Genomic DNA, 12,609 nt, shown 5'->3' with positions numbered 1-12,609 from the left:
CAGTCTCCAGCATGGAAGTCTTGCATGATATTGTTAGTTTCATTCTCTATTAGACAGTGCAGCAATATACCTTCATGGTTTTTCCAAAGTAAGTTTCCATCTATCACACAAAATCTAGATGTTTTCATTTTTAGGAACCTACACTTAGTTCTGGACAGTCCTGGGGGAGCACACAGGTTTTGTAACACATAGCAGATATCAGAGTACCAAGGAGATTGTTCAAAGGCTACATTGATCTTTGGAGTCGCTAGCTCTGTTCCACTGTCCAGTTGGTTGATATCTAAGGCTTGGAAATTTGCTTCTGTCATTAATTTGGCCAAACCTTGCCCTTTTATTAGCTTTGTGGGTTTTATTTCAATGTCAAATTCTAGTATATTGACAATCCATTTTCCTCTCCTGCCCTCTAAGTTTTCTTGGGTGAGAATGTCTTTGACAATAGGACTTGGTACATAAGCCACAACATGGGAGTAAAGGATGTAAATCCTAAAGTCTTTAATAGCTTTGATCAAAGCGTAGGCTTGCTTCTCCATAATTTGATACTTTAGAGGGGCATCTCTAAGAGCTCTGCTAAAAAAGGCAATAGGCTTCTCATTCCCTTGGTCATCTTTCTGTAATAAAACAGCAGCAATAGTATGTTGGGAGGAAAAGGAGAAAATGATAAAGTCTCTGTCAAACTGAGGATTGGTTAACACTGGGGTTTGAGTCAAGGCCAATTTTATACTTTCAAAGGCTTGTTTTGCTTCAACCGTCCATTTGACCTTTGAATCTTTCTTTAGCATATTGTTTAGTAATCTGATTAATTCTGCTAAATTAGGGATAAACCTTCTTAAAAAGTTGATTTTCCCTAAGAATCCTTGCAATTCCTCGACATTCCTTGGGTGAGGCATTTGTAGGATAGCTTGTATCCTATCTGGATCAATTCTTATGCCATCTTTTGAAATAATGTGTCCTAAGAGTTTCCCTTCTTCCAAGCCAAATAATGACTTCTTGAGGTTTAAGGAAATGCCATATTTCCTACATGTTATGAAAATCTGTCTCAAATGTTTCAGGTGTTCTTGGTCAGATTTTGAAAAGGGTGTTAGATCATCTAAGTAAATGACCAAAAAGTCATGAATCTCTTTTGCAAAAGCAATGTCCATTGCTCTTTGAAACGTTGCCCCTGCGTTTTTCAATCCAAAGGGCATTTTCACATACTTGAAAGTTCCCCATGGGGTTGTAAATGCAGTTTTGTCTTGGTCATCAGGGTGTACTAGGATTTGATTGAAGCCTGAGAATCCATCAAGCAATGATATCCTTGAAGCCCCTACTACTCTTTGAAGAATGTGATCCATTTTGGGTAAAGGGTAGTTATCTTTGAGTGATACTTGATTCAAATTCCTTAAGTCTACACAAAGTCTAATCTCACCAGTTTTCTTTCTTGTAGGGACCAAATTTGAAATCCACTCAGAGAACCTGATTGGTGCTATGATACCAGCTTTGAACATTTTATGTAATTCTTTTTCAATGGAAGGAAGGAGCATAGGATTGATCCTTCTCAATTTCTGTTTGAATGGTTTTTGATTAGGCTTGAGGGGAATGGTGTGCTGGATGACAGAAGTATCATAGGACTTTAGATCCTCATAACCCCAAGCAAAAACATCTTGAAACTCTTTAAAGAGATCAATGTATTTGGGTTTTTGATCAGGGGGCAAAGCAGCAGATAGTTTTATTATTTTAGGCTTGTCAGTGGTACCAATGTTGCATTCTTCAATTGCTGCATCTAATGGCTGCATTTTTGGTTTCCTGGGGACATCATTTGAATAAAAAATGTCTTCTAATGGGGTAAGGCCTACTGGAAGGAAATTGTCCTTGAGTTGTATGATTTCAGCTTCAGCGCTGCTCATCTCTTCACAGTCAATTTGGTGAATTTGCTGAATGTTTTCATTGTTGAAAATAGTTGGACTCAGTAATTGTTTTGCTGTTCTAGGTGACATTGGGTGAGCAGACTGTTGAAACAGTATTTGTGATTGACTTGCTGACTCAGGTATTTGTGATTGACTTGCTCCATCAATATCAATATTTAATCCTGTGAACTCTTGTTGCAAGGTTAAAAAATTGTTTATTTGCATGTCATCCTCAAATACTTGCCATTCTTTAACATTGTTTGGAATAGAGGGTCTGTATTTGACCTCGGCTGTGAAACAGTTATTGGGTTCTAATGGGAATTCGAAGGTGCTGGCAAACGTTGCCAAGCTGTGTGCATGGAGATTGTGGCCCCTTGAAATTTTTGTGATAACACACTCCGAGAAGGTCTCTAGTATTTCAATTACAGCAGATCTGTAGGACCTCAATCTTTTGTCATTGGTGACAAAGTTTCCTTTCACTTGTTGAATTACTAGATCAGAGTCTCCCATGATGGAGAGTTTAGGAGCTTGTAATGACCTTGCTATTTTGAGACCAAGCAACAGAGCTTCGTATTCTGCCATGTTGTTAGTGCATCTAAAATTCAATCTATAAGCCCTGCCTTCTGCATAATCTTTCTCGTTGTTATGTATCCACACTCCAGCTCCTGCTCCTAGCTTGTTAACTGAGCCATCAAATTCTAGGACCCACAGGATGTCTTGCTGAACAGGAGATTTAAAATTCTGTTCATGGGATGGCAATGTGAGCATGAGTTGGGGTTTCTTTTCCCATTTGTTTTCTAGGACAATTTCATCACTTTTTTGACAATCTTTGACAACTAGAGGAGGGATACTGTGTATTGTTGGGCTGATTAATGTTTGGCAGGTGGTACTTGTTTGATCAATGTTTTGTTCTTGTATGAGTGCTTCGGTCCTAATGTCATTGTTTGAGAGGCTTGTGCTGTCATTGAAAAGGATGAAGGAGTCTATGTCCGAATGGACAACATATATTGGAAAATTTTGAGGCTTTTCTTCACTGCTGACCATATACTTCATGAGTGTTTCCCTGTAAAGTATTTTTGGTTGCCCAAAGACAGAGATGGTTGCATATGACATATCTAATTGCAGGGAGCCTTGGAGCTTGGCTCCCCATGATCTTGATAATAGCATCCCATATTTGGGTGGGATATCAGCGACTACAACATCCATTAGAATGGTTTTGTTGGGGAATTGAACCAGGGACACACATAAATCTTTTATTAGGCCCAAACATTTGACTTGGCTAGAATCAAAGGAAAACAGGTCTTTGTATGGTCTTGTTATATCCAAATTCAATCTTTCCATGACTGCTTTTGGCATAAGGTTGTGAGAGGCGCCTGAGTCGAACATTGCATTATGCAGTATTTTATCATGAACATGCAGGCTGACATAAAAAGGTAAAACCCCTGTGACTATTGTTTTTCCATCTACCTCTGGGCCAAACAGTAATTCTGGAGTGTCATCTAGCACATTTACATCATCTTTGCTATTAGTGAGTTGAAGGGAGTTCTTGATCTGCTGTTTATAGATATCATGCTTGGCTAGCTCTGAGAGGGGAATTGCTATCTTTAGCTTGCCAATCTCTGTGGCTAGGTCAAAAGGTTTGTCAACTTGGGTTTTAGAGTCACGGGTAACAGTCTTTTCTTTGTTCATTGAATATTCTTATTGGATTTCATCTTGACTTAGAGACCTGCCCCTTTTACTCATGTTTTGAGGGGTAAAATTTGAATCAAGGTGAGAGGACAAAGTTGCCATGGGCTGTTGTGGTGGTGACGGTATTTCAGTAACCTCCTCAACCATTACTTCTTTTGTAGGCCAGTTTGTTTTGTCATTAGGTTCTGTGACTGATGCTTCTTTAAACTGCTGTTTCTCCTTTATCTTTTCAGGCTGATTTACATTTACAGTCCTACTCCTTAGTTTGTATTGTTTATGGACTTCATAGACAGCAGTATCATATCCTTGTTTAAAGTCAAAGGATTCTCCTGATTTAGTTTGGAATGTTTTGCTTTCATCCTCCTCATGGTCTTCTTGTGTTAAGAAAACATGGCTTTTACCATCCAGACCCATTAAGTTAATTTCAGGATCTTCATTGAGCTGATTGTCTGTGGAAGTTTCTGCATAGTTTTCTTGAAAAGGGGGTCTAATATCTTGGTCAGCACTTGTCTTTCCTATGTTTGGGTTCTGAGTTCTCCTAAAATTCGGGTTTCTAGGAGGGTTGCTTTGTGATGCCTCCCATGATGATTTTCTTTCAACTGATTCCACTCTTTCACCCAATCTCTTCATGCTGTTTAGTATTGCATCCAGCTTTTGATCAAAACCTGAGGGTTCTTCTCTGAAGCCAGTCTTCTTTTCCAACTTTGCCCTGTTTCTTTTGGCAATTAGGTTAGCCTCTACAGTGACTGCAACCCTTTGAGCTTCTGCAAGGGTTGGAGGATCTCTTTCTTTCAATTGATAGGCCATATCAGAATCAAAACCGTCAGGGAAGTTATACAGGGCCAAATCAGGAGGGGGCCTTAAGTTCTGTGGGATAGCATTATATACATTGTTAAACCTAGCACAATATTCCAAAACTGTTTCTTGGGGACCTCTTTTAATAGTGTTGTATTCACCAAGTATGTGGAGAGGATCTTTCTTCTTCTCCCATCTCTCAGCAAAAACTTCGTAAAGCTGATCAGGTGTTGCAATGGAGTTTGCATTGAGGGATCTGAACCAAGTTCTAACATCCCCAGTTAAGCTTTGAACAAAAATTCTCATCCTGACACTGTTATCATCTATTTCATAGGTCTCAAAGTGGTCTTGCATCTTCTTAGCATGCTGGACAGCTGTCAAAGGGCCATGGGAGTCAAAAAATGAGATTTTGGTTTGGTAATCTTGGGGTAGAGCTGGAGCATTAGCTGGTATCTGCAGAGGTGCATACCTGTTAGCCATGTTTATGGGATTTACAGGGTTGACAGGAATAAATGGGACAACAGGGATTACAGGTGTGACAGGGTTAATGGTATGGGTAACAAGCGGGGAACTGGTTGAAAGAGTATGTGCAGATGGTGAAGATGGGAGAGGAGGGCTTTGAGGTGTTGATGATGAACTAGGGGAACTAGGGGTGGACCGGAAAAGAACTTTGCAAGGAGTAGGAATAAGGATAGGTCGATCTGAACTTATATCTGAATCAGCAGGCTTCTCCTGCTTTTGCTGTCTCCTTATGTTCTTTGGAATGATATTTGGATTATCAACAATGATAGGTTGATTAGGGTCAGGGTTTGCCCTAGTGTGCCTTGGGTTTCTTTTGGGAGCCAGCTTCTAACTTCTCTCTGGAACTTGTACAGGAAGCTGCTATATATGCAAGGACTGGATGAAAATTTTGGAATGGCTATATATGTTTCAAAGCTAGGATGAAGATTCCCTAATCAGCTCTTCCCTAAAGCTGTTCCTGTGGCACAGAAACAGTCCTAAGGCCTCTTGGCTAGTTTCGGGCTTGATGGTAGCTTCGGAAGATAGATAGTAATTGAAAAATCTTTAAGAAGTTCCCCAGTGGAGTCGCCAATTATGTTAACACCCAGGTTGTTCCCTATGACTCCCAAGGGAATACGGCCGGGGTAACCACTAACCAATCTTTTGATCACTGTTTCTAGCCAAACTGTGATCAGAGAGGGCTCTCTCTTTATGATTTGTATCTGTTATGATAGTGTTTTAGGCTAGGTATTATGCACAGGTTTTGTTCATGTTTTGGTTGAAGATTTCCTTTCAGGTCTTGTGATATAATGTTCAAGGAGTCAAATATCATTGGGCAATGGAGTCTATGGCTGTAGGTGTCTTGAAACCTTGAGGTGAATTGGTGAAACTTACAGGGCCATTTGGATACTTCATACGACAAAATTTTTGATTTATAACACAAACAGGTGAAAAAACCAGTGAAAGCAGTTAAGAATTTTCACTAAAGTATTCAAGTATTTCCACCAAACTAGGTATGAGAAACAGATAGATGTCTCAGGGACAAACTTGAATCCCTGATAATATCTATCACTGTAAAAGATATAGTTTTAAAGTGCAGCAATTAAGAATTACACTTCATTCACTGTATCTGAAGAAAACATGGATAATAGCTCAGATTGAGTTCAGGGTAATCAGTGATTAAATCCTGGAACTATTCTTCTACTTTGCTATTAAGTGTAAAACATTTAAACAATGAAAGAGAACAAAAGACTCGAAAACATGTAACACAGAGATTTAAGAAAGACTTATTGTTTTATGAAACACTCTGGAATCCTGCAACATTCACCATTCATCACAATGCATCAAGGTACGCCAAGCTTCGGAAATTCCATTCACCCTTTGTATTATTTCTCTGAGAATTTTACAGCAAATGAGATGCCCAAAATGAAAATAACAACAACCCCTTAAGCTTCAGTCAGGGGCGAATATATACATACGATTTTACAAAAATATCTGAGTTCTAAGTTATCTCAGACTTAATGTTCTCACCAACTTTTGAGATATTATTATAAGAAATTTATTACAGCATTGAATACAAGATAAAGGCGTCTTGATGTTCTGTCAGAAGATATTTTGGCCTTTGGGAGCTGCTAAGTCGGTTGGGATACTTTGATCAAATGCTGGAGAAGCCGACTTTATGGCTCGCGCGCTGTATTTTGGGTCTGCCACCTGTGATTGGGATTGCTGCTGTGGTGAGTAAATAGCCTTGCTGAGTTGGCTCAGCATCTGTCTTTTCCTTGTGGAGTTATCCACCAAAATTCTGCCTGTGCATGACTGTTCATAAACTGGAGAAAATTAACGCTACAGGTTCTGGCCTGATAAAATTATCTGTGTCAAATTCCTCCATACTTCCTGTGTGGGCAATTGATGATTTATGATTGCCCCCATAGTCTCATCTGCTTCTGTATACTTAAAGAAATTTGGTGGTGTATCAAACAGGTGATCAATTTCATTCATGATAAAAAACAGATTATCCACCCTATCATACAAATTCTGCCCTGATGCTGGCCCTGTTTCTGCTGAGGTACTGGGCTGTTTTGCAATTTGTGATGCAGCATGGGCATCAACCCTTTTGATGTAATTTTCCAGGGTGAGCAGTCTTCCTACACTGCTTAAAATGCTGGGGAGGCCTCTGTTCTGTAATGCCAGGAATCTGTCCAGGAATTTGTTGATTTCAGTCTGCATGTCCTGTGTTCTCCTCTCCAGTGTTCCAACTAGGCTTCTTAGTGTCAGGACTCTTTTAACTACTGAGATTGTTTCAGTCCTGTTAGTAATTCCCATGGTAGCTAGTTGAGAGCTAGTTTTGTTATTTAAAACATTGATCATTCTGCTGGCAGCATCTGGCATTTGGCCAAGGCTTGCTCTTGCTCTGTGTATTTCCTTGTTTGCCTTTGTGATGAGCACTATTTGCTCATCCATAGTCTCAATATACTGCCACTGATTGGTGATGGATCGACCAATGTTGCCCCAGAGGACTGCTTTTAATTCTGCTGTTACTTTTTCTAGTGCAAGCTCTTTTTCTAGTTCAGCTATTCTCTTTTTTAGAGCTTTTATTTCTCTTTCCTTTGCTGCCTCATTCTGCTTGCTTTTATCAAATCTTTCATTCACCTTAGTCAAAGACTTTTTGACTTCATCAAGCTCTTTCATTTGGGATTCAAGAACTCGGATCTCAGCTTGCAGCTTCTGCATATCCAGACTAGGAGTCTGCTCTGTTGTTGGCGTAGTTGTTGCTGTAGATGGTGTTGTAGTTCCCGTCTGCTGAGGAGGAAGAGTAGTTATTGGAGTAGCTTCTTCAAGATTGATTACTTCCGGAGGGGGCTGGGAAGTTTGGCCCTCTTCTCTCTGTTTCAATGCTGTCTGTAATGCTGCCTTTGCAGCTTCTGATTGTCCTAGCTGGTCTTGAGTCCGAACCAGCTCCTTGTATAAGGATATCATCAAATCCGTAGCATCCTTTTCTAGCCTTTGCTGAGCAACTTCATCTGTTTGAGGATGGATGGTGGCTGGGAGCTTGATTTTCCTTCTTAAGGCAGCCATGTCTTGATCCCTTATCTTCAACAGTTCTTGGATCCCTTTAACATCTTTAGGATCATGTCCTATTTCTATAATTACCTCCTCCAAGGACTTGATTCTGTTGTCCTTGGCTTGTGATGATGCTCTCTCCAATTCCAGCTGAGAGGCTGTATTATCAAGGCTGCTCTTCAATTTGTAGTTTTCCAATGTTTCATCTGCCAAGGAGGCATACACCATTTCACCAGTTTGTTTATGCAGTTCGATTTTATCCATAGGGTGTATATCTTTGGCCAGAACCTCCATGTTGGTCCTTAGGTAATCCGAGGTAGATTGGGGATGCAGAGTTGTGGGCATGAAGTGACTCATGATCATTTTGCCTTCACTTACATCAAAGGCAGACATGAGTCTTTGCTGATTGGTGGGAGCCAGGTTCAGCAAATGATTGTACAGCTGTACTTTAATAGGATCACTCCTCCTTTTAATGTCGATAAACTGCTGTTTGATGCTTACCTGTCCTTCTTTGTGCTGGCTGGAGGAGCTGACCTCCCCTCCCATAGCTCTATCATGTTCATGCTGGAAAGAACTGGCTGATACTTCTCGGCTGGGTGGGCCCATGCCCGATGCTTGTCTTATTGCCTCATCATCTTCTGGGAAGTCATTCAACCTTTGCCTTTTCTCTCCCTGATCGATGGATGAAGTCAGGGGAGTCTCTCTATCTCTTTTCCTGGTTAAGTCCTCCTTTTGTGGGGTTTGGAGGACCGAGGCATCAAAAGTAGTTTCTGCCCTAGGAGGGCACTATATCTGAGCCTGTTGCTCAGTGGAACTAGGAGTGTCAATCACCCTTTCTTGCTGCAAGGGTTGTTGTTCCTTAAGTGGCACTTCTTCTTGCTGCTGCCCTTGTTCTGCTGTTCCATCTCTTCTTGCTGTTGTAGCAATGTCTCACTTGTTCTTCTGTCAATGGAGGTGGCTGTTCCACCTGCTTCCTTTATCTTTGCTTGCTGTCTGCGGTGCCTTCTCGGCAGTTTGCTGCTGTGTTGTTGATGATGTAGTAGCTGCTCCAAGCTGTCTTCTGTATGAATGAGGAACCTGTCCACAATTTTCCAAGTCAGCTTGCTTTTGTATATTTCTAGCTTCTCTTTCTAGAAGCTCTTCAGCAGTTATTTCTTCTTCTAAGGTACCCTCTTCCCAGCTTAAGGGCATTGGCATACTGTCCTCTCTAGGTTGTCTCTTGTGTGCATAACCACCCAATTTGTTTTTATCCTCCTGAGGGAGACAGAATGATTGGGGTCATAGGGTATCCATTCCAAACTAGTTTGCAGTCTTGAGGCCTTCCAGGATAGTGTTTGCCTCTTTCCATCCCTCCTCTTTTCTGTTATATAGGACAGGACCCAGTTGGTTCCTCACCTTTAGCTATGACTTCTTGTTCTTGCTCTGAAACTGCAGGTGTCTGAGTTGCCAACTGTCTGAAATATTCCAAGGCCAAAAGCCTCATGGGGACATACCTTGGCAATCTAAAAGGTGTCACTCAAAGCCATATATTCTGATGACTGTGTGGTTTTGGTGAAGTACCAATTCCCAATGCTGTAGGACTTGTTCAAATGGAGAATTCTCCTCTGTCATCGGTTAGTCTAGGAGGAGGAGTACCCTGCAGTACTGTCATGGCTGGATAATGAATTAGTCAATGAACTCATTGTATGTGTAAGGTGACACAGATATATAGTGAAAGACAGAGGTCCAAAACACCACTGATCTTGGATTTTCCTTGGGCATTGAGTTGCTTCAAAGGAAAAGAGAAGGTAGCTGGTGAAAAACAAGAAGAAGGTGGTGATATTGTATGAGGTATACCTGAATAGTCTTTCTCTCTTTAGTTCATAAACTGGTCATGGATTTTATCTGCAATGTATGTAGCATAATCATAATGCACAGCTGGGGGCTTACCAGGAGAGAATAGAGACACATTGCTATTATGGTTTCATCCACATCTTCCATTCCCTTGAATCCTAGGGCATAGCTGCTCAGATCCACTAACATCTGCCCAATTCATTCAAGTACTGATATCCAATAGGAGGAGTTTTGACGGCTTCAGAGCCTGGTTTTACAAACAGCTGATTGATTTTAATGAGTTGGTCGCTTGACAGCTTGCTCCCTTTCTTTATCAAATTTTGCATATTGAGGGGGGTCAAATGCTTGGCAGTATGGAAGTGCAGCATCTCATTAATTGTCTCTGAGGTGATCTGGAACAAAACTAAGCCTGAGGGGCTAATGACAGCTTTCGGCTTGGGTCATAGCACTCCTGGCAGCTGTATATCAACTCTGGCATAGGATTTACCTGGGGGGAGGTTATAGATTGGCAGGTTTGAGTCCCAAATCCCCAAGATGTCTGCTCCACTCAGGTGCTGGGCTTTCAACTCCTTCAGCATCTGGATATTATACTTGGAGCCCATAAGAAACCAGTCCAGCATTTGGTAATCCATATCTCCCAGGGCTTTCCACTCCAATTCCTGGTGAGGGGCATTGAGGGGCTTAATGTTGAGAGCAATGGGAGTCTCCATGATCTTCTTCAAAGTTCAACAATTATAGGTGGATGGTTTAATGGAAGCAACACAGAATAGAAGTGATTTTCTGTAACACAGTTTGTATCTTAGATACCAGAGGAGGAATTTACACAACAGCAGTTGAAATACTGTTTGTTTCAGGAGCAGGGCTTCTCTATGGTCTCACTAGGTCCTCTTTTAGCGGGTGAATTGAGTTTAACAAGAAATTTGCCGGGAACACGCAGTGGATGGTGTTTTTGAGCGAAATTACAGGTATTAAGGCTCGGCTGATGTTTTGGACTTCACAGTTGCAAAGTGGATGTGCAGAGGGAAATGGCGGTGAAAATATATTTTTAAGGTCTCCTTAGCCCCTCCTGAGTAACTTTTATTTCAATAACAGGCGTATGGAGGGCAGCAAGCGGTAAAATACCTGTTAATTGACGAACGGAGGTCGCATGGGCGTGCACGGTTGGAGCTGTGGAGGTCGCCTCGGTCAATCGAGCAGGTTGGCGAAAATTTGGACGTAAACAGCCATGCAGAGCGGCCGAAGTAGCGACAGGAGTGAAAAGTGAGAAAAAACACGGTTTTTTTGGGTTAATATGGACCTTTTTACCATTTTGGCGCTTTTTAGTGATGACGTCAGCATGACGTCATTGGTGGGTCAAGGTGAGGTGACGTCAGCTGACGTCATCGGGTGACGTGGCAGTACCACTGTTGGTCCATGGGGGCGATGAGGTGGCACCCTGTCAGCGGCCAGGTGGACGAATAACAAGGCGAGGACAAGCGGATATGACGTGGCGAGCATTAGTGGAAGACAGATGGCGGTTAGGACCGTAGCGGTTACGGTTAAGGCTAACCGCTACGGTCTCTCGGGGCGGTTTGGGTACGGCGTGAAAGTGTCAGGCCTGGCTCGAGAGACCTTATTGCTTGACGCGTGGAGAGGCCCTGACGTGACGCGACGTCACCTTCTCGGGCGGTAAAGGACGGCTGCGGGGGCTGCTCCGATATCATCGTGGATCGTCGGATTTTCGGGCCTTGATCCGACGGTGGGCGGAGCATCAACATGCTCGGGTTATATGCGCGGGCGGAAAACTTTGGGTGTGGGGTTTTTTAGTGGTTTTTTCAATGTTTTTTTTATAAAATCAAACTGCGCGCTAACCTTTGGAAATGTGCCAGAAGGCGGGCTTTTAAACTTTGGGTAATTTTTGCAAAGGTTTTAAGGGTGTCAAAGAGGGTTTTCAAGGGTTTTTCAATGCAATGGTGGTTTGAGGAGCAAGTTGGCTTGTAGCAAGGGGGAATGGGATGTGATAGGTTCACCAAGGTGACCAGAGGTCACTTTGGTTCCTTTGGAAGAACATATGGCTATAATGCCAAGGGGAGGAGTATTTATAAGATTTTGGGGCTTTATACACCATAGTGTTAGTATTATTAGGAGAGGGGTAAGATAAGGGGCTATATACTAGAATTAGAGGTTAATATGAATGAGGGGAGCAAATGAAGGGATTTTACTGAGTTTATGTAAAGTTGATTTAGTTTTGTGAGTAGATCAAAATGAAAAGATCTTAGACAAGAATTGTGGCTTCTGAAAGAACAAGAACCATCATAAAACCATGATCTCTCTTCATAAATCTCAGCTTAAAGAAAGGACTGTTAGTAATGAATGAAGGGAGGGGAGAGGGAGGTTAGTCATGCTCCTTGCTGTATTTGATGGAATTTCACCACTTTGTCCATTGATAGATTTTTGCCTTGGCAAAACACCTCTTGACATGTGTGTAATGGTGAAAATACCTTTTCTGCAACCACAACTGCTTACCAGCTATTTTCCTAACATTTTTTGTTTCTCCTTGGATGGTGCATTTGGGCTTGCAAACCCTTACTTGCCTTTTCTTTTCTTTGGCTTTTTCTTTATTCTTTTCTATCTACTTCTACCCTTATCTCTTCCAAGGTCCCAGATTAAGTTGTTGGGATCCTTTTCTTCTCTACCTTAACTATGTTGTCTGCCCAAGATTAAGCAGTTGGGACAGACTCCTTTCTCTATTTACAACAAAAAAAAATTAAACATGGCATGATCCAGATTAGACTTTTGGACCATCCATCAAAATTTGAAATAAGGTCATCAATATTGAAACATCTTACACACCTCTTGTTCTCTAGGA

This window comes from Pinus tabuliformis, chromosome 3_2, assembly GCF_031772625.1.
Source record: "Pinus tabuliformis cultivar Carrire ecotype Pingquan chromosome 3_2, CPIR1, whole genome shotgun sequence".
Lineage (NCBI taxonomy): Eukaryota > Viridiplantae > Streptophyta > Pinopsida > Pinales > Pinaceae > Pinus > Pinus tabuliformis.
The sequence above is the reverse complement of the archived record's forward strand: the minus strand, read 5'-3'. Positions refer to the sequence as shown.